Below are 9,474 nucleotides of genomic sequence, written 5' to 3' on the forward strand. Positions count from 1 at the left end.
GGCCCGGATGATTATAGTCTCCCGCAGAGCCAACGACGTCTACTGATGTGCGCCTCTAGTCTGCCGTTAGCCTTCCGTGAAGGTTAGATGTTTATTCGCCCTTCCATTTTCGAGAACCGCGTATTTTATCTTTTCATTTTGATTTTAATCATATTTTTAATCAATGTTGCAGTGTAGTTTATGTATTATTATTTCGTGATGTAGGCGCTTTATTGTCAAGTTTTTTTTTTAAGTTCACTTGATTTTATTTAATTTGTATATTATATAACATTTTTACTATATTCGTTATATTTTCTCTAAATACAAATTACTATATGCTTGTTTTTTGTAAAAGTAATAACCAATAATTTGTGTTCAACTATTGTTAATTTTATATCATGAAAAACACATAGCGTTCATTCAGAAAGAAAAGTGGTCACAACTCAAATTTTTTTTAAATGGGTTTTATTGAGTTTAATAGTCTTGAAAATAAGTTATTCTTTTCACTGGCAAAAACGTCACAACCTCAAACTCTGCTTGCTCCCACTAGAGTGCAACTAGTGTCACTTTTCTTCTAGACAACATTATTGGTTATGTCTTTTTTCTAGGCAAAACATGACACATTTCAGTTGTGACTTGACTGTCTAGGAAGTGTGATGTGCATATAATTTCTCTCTGCAAACAGTGACACTTTTTGAGTTGTGCACTGTTTGGTTGTAATATTTTGTAAGTACATGTTTATATCTGTTTACTAGAATAATGGACAGAATTTTTGGAGTTGTGTCACTTTTCCTTGAATATAGACTTTTGACTTTTCAAATTTTTGTTTGTCATCCACAAGTCCAAATTTTGAGATGTGTCCACTTTTCCTTGAAAAATCATATGTATCTTTTTTTCATTTTGTTATACCTCCGACAGTGGCACAGCAGACTTTGAGGATGGTGTCATTACAACTCTGAACTTTTTGCAAGAAACTAAAATCACAATGTTCCTATACCATATACAGTGCAAATTTTTTGAGTTGTGGACACTTGGTTATTGCTCGAAAATAGTGGTCATATATTTATTTATATTTTGATTATTCCACTGTTACAGGTACTATTACGATTGTTATTTTTCTGTGTTAAAACTATCGCACTAGTAGAACACATATTACATTTTTATTCATCAAAGGATGAATGCCACATACAGGATACAATTATAATGCCATTGCCTGGCTCCCGGTTGTGCCATTTCATTTATGAAAACCGTTTTTTCTGGTTACACTATTGTTTTTTACTAGTGAAGGCATTCTACAACAGCCAGTATTATTATATAGTCAGTCAAGGAGATGAGCAATAGAACATCTCGCCTTGATTTTAAAATTAGCCAAACATAAAAGGGCAACATGAGTCTACAGACTATAGGACCTATCTCCATCATTCTACCATAATATGTGTTGTATGTGGTATATGAGTTGGGGACATGGGTGATTAATGGAAGAGGAAATTCCAAATAGTCTATTACCCCAAATAATGAGGGGCACTTGCATGTGGGCTTTCATATTTCCAAAAATACAAATGAAACTTTTAAACTGAACACATTGAAACCCAGCCAATCGCTCAACGATCCTACACACACCCCGGGAAGCTGAACCTGGCAAAGGACCAAAAACTCAGGGTTATGTTGATTGTCGATTCCTAAAGAAATGTACCTTCTAAAGGAAGTTCAACAGTGCTGAACAGAAAAATCATAAACCTTCGACATCAAAACAGTGTGTTAGTGGGAATTTTCACCAAAATACCGAACAAAAAGCAGGAGAATGTGCCTGTGCCTAAAAAACTTTAATTCTGCCAACGACATTCAGCTTCAAGTGGTCTATACCAAGAAAACGTTTATGCGACCCCCAAAAAAACCGAAACGTAATGTAATGTAAACCGATAAACAGAAGCTACTGGAAAGATCTTTTTTTCAGATGACCCTAACAGTTGGAAAATGGATTATGACTGTGGATTGATCTCTGACGCACGGATCCACCAATTAACGAGTCCAAAAAAAATTAACCTTAATTTCCCTAAAAAACAAACAATATCCAACAAAATATTTAACATCATACCTAGAAGAAACAAAGATTGTTGTAAATACTAAAGAAACAAGGAGACCTGAGATCTTTGAAGAAAGATGATAATGTTTTTTTGAATTCTTGGAAACAAAATAAAACACTGATCTCACAAGAAGAAAAAAAGGTAAAGAAAAACGGTTCACTAAAACAAAGGACAACTTGAGTTGAAATGTAAAGCAAAAAAGCTGAGATAATTCTGGAGGAGGAATATAACATCATTCATCTAAGTCCAGAAAAACTAATTGAAGAAAAAAGGAAATAAAATACCACCAATTGTCAATGATAGATGTTAGAATCCAGTGTTAAAAACCAAAAATAAAAACCAATGATGACGTTCCATTCACGTCAAAACAATTTTCAAAAATACTATTGGGAACTTGGTGACCTTTCCCGCGTCCAAAGAGATTTCTTTTAGCATCACATATTTCAGAACAATTTTTTTGTTTTTTTTTTACTAACCAACTTACCAGTACATAGAGAGAAGAGGAGGGAAATAAGAGAAAAACCAAACACAAGCCTTTTATTTTTGATTGGTTGCTGATAAGCGAGTTCGTGTATGCAAAGATTTTTTCAGAAACACCCTAGGGATCAATGACAGACCAATTAAGAACCGTTATTGATAAGAAAGACGCCTCAAGTGGCTTTGTTGCTGGTGATACTGAGGGGTAAACATGATAAGCATCAAACTGATCAAGACAAGTTAATAAATGAAGGCATCAGGCGTCATATAGAATCTATTCCTAAAATTGAGAGCCACTATCTACGGGCAAACACAACCAGAGAATTCATAGAAGGTGGTAAAACAATTAGTGATTTACATCGTGATTATGTTGAACATTGTAAAAGCTTGCAAAAACCTCATGGAAATTATAAAAAGTATTACGATATATTCACCAAAGAGTATAATATTTCTTTTTTTGTTCCAAAAAAAGACCTTTGTGAGCTGTGCCATGCATATGAGACAGCTGAAGGTGAGAGAAAGACCAGTTTGCAAGAGGAATATGAAAAGCATATTATGGAAAAAGATCTATCTCGATTGAAAAAAAAATTCTGACAAAGACTCAGTGAGTGTCAACACCATTGTTGCCTGTTATGACCTTCAAGCTGTATTACAGTGTCCAAAGGGGGAAGTGTCCCTAATGTATTATAAATCTAAATTAAATATGCTAAACCTGACTGTCTGTGAGCTGAAAAATGATGCCGTATTCTGCTATACTTGGCATGAAGGCGAAGGAGCCAGAGGCTCGTGCGAAATTGGAACATGCATTTACAAATACCTCAGTGTAAAAAGTTAAAAATTGCGAAAACGATATTGAAAATTATATTTTACTCTGATAATTGCAGCGGCCAACAGAAAAACAAGTATTTGTTTTCTATGTACTTATATGCAGTGGACAAACTGCCAATTAAGTCTATAACTCACAATTTCCTAATAAAAGGGCATAGTCCAAAACGAGGGGGGACAATGTACATGCAATGATTGAGAAGCAGATTAAGAAATGGTCTGAAGTCTGGACCAATTTACCACCCGGCTCAATACATTTTCATTGATCAAAAACTGCAAAAAAAACTGGGAATCCGTTATAAAGTCAATGAACTAAGTCATGAAGATTTCTTGGATTTTAAAGACCTATGGGCCAAACATTGGATGTAAACTCTACAGTTAATGTGTCAGGTAAGCTGCTTACTGTTATAATATAATTTTAGACACTTTTATGAAACGAGAGTTATAAAATAATTCTAGTGATGAGCAGACCAATAAAGGGATTTCATCTATTATTTCACTGCAAAAACAATCTCAAAACCGGTTCAAACATAGTTTTAACCCTACTCAGCAAGCCTTTACCATGTGAAACCAATAATTTAACTTTAATACTTTTTACACAATTTTTAAGAATCTTTTAACTTACTATCTTCTTTTTTACGTTATTTAAAACCATCTTTCCTTTTCATATTTAATCTGAAAAATGTATGTTAAAGAGTAGTTATTTATGGCACATAGATATGCAATCAAGATGGAAGAATTGCATTTTCTTAAGTTTTAAATATTTTTTCTAAACGCATATTTTAACTACTTCGAACGGATTATTTTTAATTTCCTACACTTTGTTAACATACTAAAACTTTTAAATCCAACTTTTTATCCTATTCTATCTAAAAAGATAATTAATTAAACATTTTACAGTTATCTTTTCATTTCAGGATGTACTGTTGCAATGAATGACATCAAAATAATTAAAGTTGAGAAAGATTCTCCCTTTAAAATCAAGTACAAGACAACTTATGATGGACACAGTTGACTTTCAAGAAATTTTCATCCAGCAGATTGATATTGAAGAAAACGAGGATTTTATTCGGAGGACAACAAGAAGAGTCACACTAAGAAGAAAACCAGAAGTTCAAAGAAGAAACAACAGGGTTTTCCTGTGCATTGTTTCAGATGTTTGCTTTAAAAAAATTATACGAGCAAAGACTGGGAATTTCAGTTAACAAGAAAAAAGACTTACAATACTTACTTGAAAAACATGTTATTCCAAGTTGCTATGCACCACCATTTTAATAAACTCACTTTAAATTTTTGCAGTAAACGTTTGTGTTTTAAGCAACAATGTTTATGTTTGTGTTAATGATTTTTATTTTCCATTAGAAAATACTTCTTTAAATATTAAAAAAGTGCTGCATTAGTTACTTTTATATAAGACCAAACTATTGGTAGTAACTAGTGGTAGTAAATGAATGTATTTTGTTATTAATATTTGAAAACACTATTTTTTCTAAACATCTAAAATAGGGGTCCAATGATGTTTGGAGGTTTAGTTCTAAGTAACTAACTGATTTTTTTTGTTTCAATTAAAGTTAACTGTCATTAAAAACCCGTTGACCTTATTTTTTGTGTCATTACCATCTTCAAAGTTAACCTTTTAATGAAAAGCGGTTTTACAGGAAAATTGACACAACTCAAATTAAATTAATAAATAATTAAAAAAATAATAAACACAAACTTCATGGTTTATATTAAGCTAATTTATAATGCCCTATATTTAACTGATATAAATAATAAAATGACTTTTGGATTAAAGGTTGCAGTTCTGTTAAACGAAAAAACTAATTACAAAAAGCACAATTTTTCAAATCGCTCTCCTGTAAAATTTACTTTTTTTGAGTTGTGTCACTTTTCTTCTGAATGAACGATAGAATGTCAAAATTAAAATTTTTTCAGTGAAATTATGATTTTACCATTTTTTGGCTGTAAAATTAACAATAGAGTGAAAAAAAAAATATTTTGTCGTTTTTTTTTTAACCTGATTATGTTATAAGAATTATAAAAAAAAATTGGTTTTGGTATGTGGGAATTTTTTTATTTTTAAATTGTATGGCTCTTAGGAGTAGTTTTTGGTTTATTTATTTTGTGGCTCGCTAAGGGTTAAAAATAGTCACATATTGAATTGTAACAAGCAGCGGGGATTCCCTAATACTATTTATTGTGTGTTTTTAAATTTGAATAGTAAAATAAATTTCCTTGCTATTCCATTATGGTTTATGCATTGTTAATATATTTTTACAATTAAAGTAAGTAAAATTATGAAATAAAATAAATTAAATAACTATGTAATTCTTCATTACAAATAGTAATGCAACAACACGTGCTGGCATCAATTCCTTATGTTATGAATTTTTATACCTAAAGTCAAAATCCTCTCCTATACTTTCGTTCTCAATTCTATAGCTAAATTTTCTAATACAGGTTTCTTCTCTTCCAATTTCATGTTAATTTAAAAGAGAAAGACATGGAAAGTAAAAAAACTAAATAGAATTTCACAAATAAAAAAACATTACACTAAACACACACAGGAGAGGAAACTCCGCTAAACGACATTTGAACGTCTCTTTATTAACTCCAAATTTTAAGATTAACTGAAACTGTAACAGTAGTACGCAGGAGGGCTAGAGGAGATTTCCAAGGCAGGCACCCTAATATGTATATATATATTTTGAAACAACGCAAAAAATACATAAAAAACCTGGAATTCCAACATGTAATGCAGTGTTAATGTTATTGTTAAATTTATTTTATTAAACATTGTACTGTATCATTCTTCTTGTTGATGTATTATAAAGTTTGTAGTGCCCGATGACTGTAGTATAATGAGCAGCGTGTTTATCACCATTGCACTTGCTGTCATCACTCACTACACTAATGATTTTACTTTGTTTGAATTCACTTTAAAACAAAACTGTTATTATTGTAAAATAAGTACAGCTAGCAATTATTAATATCTCTAAGTCGAATGTATTTAATAGTATAGATATTTATAATTGATAATTTGGTTTGCTGATTCGACTGTCATGGTGGCTATTTTTTGTGTCAACATGTATTTAAACATTGAACAACATTTCAAATGGCTATGGTATGGTGGTGGTGGGTATCTTGCTCCTTTAAAATTCAAAGAGACCAGTTTGTGCTGAGGATATGAAAACTAGAACTAAAGTGGAAATAAAAATATTGTTTTGTTGCAAGAAAAAGTCACAACGTTACAAAAATGCACTTAAGATTTTTTTTAAACACTGTACAATGGTTTAGTGAATATATTAACAGTCATGTATTATTTTAGTTGGAACCAAACCAACTATGACTTTCTAGTACATAAATGTAGTTCTGATGTACCAATCAGTATGTGCAGAAAAATCGTTGCAAACTGCTATTATTTTATAGAGAGGTTTGTTTTGTATGGTTATAAAAACAAGTATTATTATTATTTACAATATTAAATGCCTACATTTCTTTTACATATAAAAATATAGATTCACTATAACCCTTCGCATGCCATTAATAAATCTATTAACTTTCCTATAACGCCAAGACAAGTAATAAAATTTAGTTTGTTTAAGTTCAAAGTTAATTTTTATTTTAACTAGATTATAAAGGGTAAAAGCAAACAAGTATAAAACAGGGCATGTTACTTAAAATTAGCATACTTATTGATAAAAATAAAAAAGGAGTATTTACAAAACTGTTTTATTTCAAATAACTTTTACATAAAAGATGCGAAACGCTCGTGACAATTGAGAAAGCACTAATACATGTCATGGATATTTTTGGTTATGGACTCTGTAGGAGATGCAGAACTGACGAGCAGGTGGTCGGAGTTAGACAAAGGGCGCTCCCCTCTCCTGCCGCAGAGTGAAGATCATTTTCATAAATCCATCCTTGGCAACCATGATAAGCACAGAGCGTGCACCGGACATTTTGAAGACATTTTGTGAACTAAAAAAACTCTCCAAGAGACATAATCTATAATATCGGATATAACTGTATTTGGCGTTTTGGTCAAAGTCTACCATTCCAATATTGGCCTATTCCGTTTAAGGTGTGGGAAAGGTTAAAAGCCTAAAACATAATTTTAGATCAACATTATTAATTGAAATTAATTCTCACAAAAATAAAATCATATGTAAGGTATTTGAGTAATGGTCGCCAAGTGCAATGGCGATGTACATGTGTCATTTGAGTCACAATTTGACAGACACGTTTATTCTACAAAATGGTAAAAAGTAACTAAATGTTACACTGTTTTGTTTGTAACATTTTATATAAACATACCTTAAATAGTTTTTTAATTTATTATGATTATTACTTTCAACATACACAAGCAGCCAAACTATACTGTAATTTGAAATATACCTGTGACATAATTTGGTTTGACATTATGGTTTCAGTAGATTTAGATAATCATGAGGGTAGAGTATGATAAGTGGACCTGGTTTTTTATATCAAAATTATCAAATGATATTCAACTATCATACAAATAAACCAACCAATAGTAATTAATCTGAACAATAAATAAAGCATCTGTACCAACTGTATACACATTTTCATATTCTAAATACAATTTGTATCTAAGTATCTTCTTTTAAGTAAAAAATATATAGTTAACTTTAGAAAACTAAACAAAATAACACTTAAAGATGATTTACTGTGTCATTCTCAGTTTCAAGATGTTTGTTTCGATGTTACATTTCCTTTATTATTTAAATGACGCCTCCTGTCACCTGTCTTAATTTTATCGATTGATTAATGATTATGGTTCCTTTAGTATTTATGACATTATGTAAATATTTAAACTATTTCTATTAATTTGAAACATGTGACTTTAATTTAGTATTTTAGATATATTGATAGTTCTGTTATTCAACTATATATTAAGTATCGATTGATTGTAATAAGCAAGATAAAAAATCGGGTCCACTTACCGTACTCTGGCCTAATCATAGATATTGAGGATTCGGTACTCATACATATCAATGATTTGTTTGTTGTCATGGTGGCCAAATGAAGACAAGTCTGCTTAACTAGCCAAATATGCTAATCATATGTTTACAAGCACATGTACTCCAAATCCCTGGTGAGCTTCAAGTAAGAGAGAGCTAAAACCTGCATTATTAGAAATATATGATCCCAAAAAGTTACACGCTTTTAATCTGAAAGGTCCTGTTATAAACTATAAAAATGCACACTGCCCGGTGTATCATTAAAATCAAGGAAACTATTATTTCAAGCCATACGTGCTGGAATGAAATTAGCAGATAATCTTATAGTTTTATACATTTACATGTCACTTACACAGTTCTGCAATATTAGCATCTAAATCATAATCACTTTCCCTTAACGAAATTAAAATTTTTATGTACGTTCCAATCTCAATGTTCTTCGTTGCTCACAGTCAAACGTAAACTAAGTAATCAAAAGCTGAATTGAACAATAAATGATGATCAACAGCTGTGATAATGGCTGATATTGCTTGGGCTTAAGATTAACCACCTTGGGTAACAGTCAAATTTACGCTGGCTTTTGCCTCTTTCCCAAATCAGGGACAAAGACTATGACATAGTCAATGTTCTCTAATGACATATCGTTGCAAGTGCGCGCAAATTATTGTCCAAATAATTCTGTTGTTTTTTAATATATTGATGAATTCTTTATTTATATTGTATGATATGGTTTTATAAGATATAATGTTTTAAGTTTTTTAAAGAACAGTTTTTGAAGGAAATAGCATTATTCCGGGACATTTTCCAACGTTTGGTACCACAAAAAGCCAATAATGCTACGTTTCGGGATCTGCATTCTGATCTGTTTCACAAATTATTAATAACTTTACGATATCAACAATACATTTTATGTCTAATAAATCATCAAAGTTTTTAAGAAAACTGTCAGATTTACGAAAATATATTTCATGGGTTTGTAACAAGCATTACACATTTAAACCAGCTTCTTAAATTGAACCCATACCATCAAAATTATTCAATTAAGAATGCTATATTGAATATTTTATCACTCTTTGATGACTCAGAACAAACTACAAATATAGATGATTGTTTTGAATCTAAAG

The 9,474-nt window shown here is 30.9% G+C and overlaps 1 long non-coding RNA gene across 1 annotated transcript; it reads right to left on the bottom strand.

Annotated features, from left to right (window-relative positions):
- Window positions 1–7,081: 7,081 nt before the first annotated feature.
- LOC124374840 lies at window positions 7,082–8,937 on the bottom strand. The gene is made up of 2 exons (XR_006923617.1): window positions 8,703–8,937; window positions 7,082–7,469 (listed from the first exon to the last, which is right to left on the bottom strand). It is a non-coding gene; the product is annotated as an uncharacterized LOC124374840 (long non-coding RNA).
- Window positions 8,938–9,474: the final 537 nt, after the last annotated feature.

Source organism: Homalodisca vitripennis, unplaced genomic scaffold (genome assembly GCF_021130785.1).
Source record: "Homalodisca vitripennis isolate AUS2020 unplaced genomic scaffold, UT_GWSS_2.1 ScUCBcl_10487;HRSCAF=19404, whole genome shotgun sequence".
NCBI lineage: Eukaryota > Metazoa > Arthropoda > Insecta > Hemiptera > Cicadellidae > Homalodisca > Homalodisca vitripennis.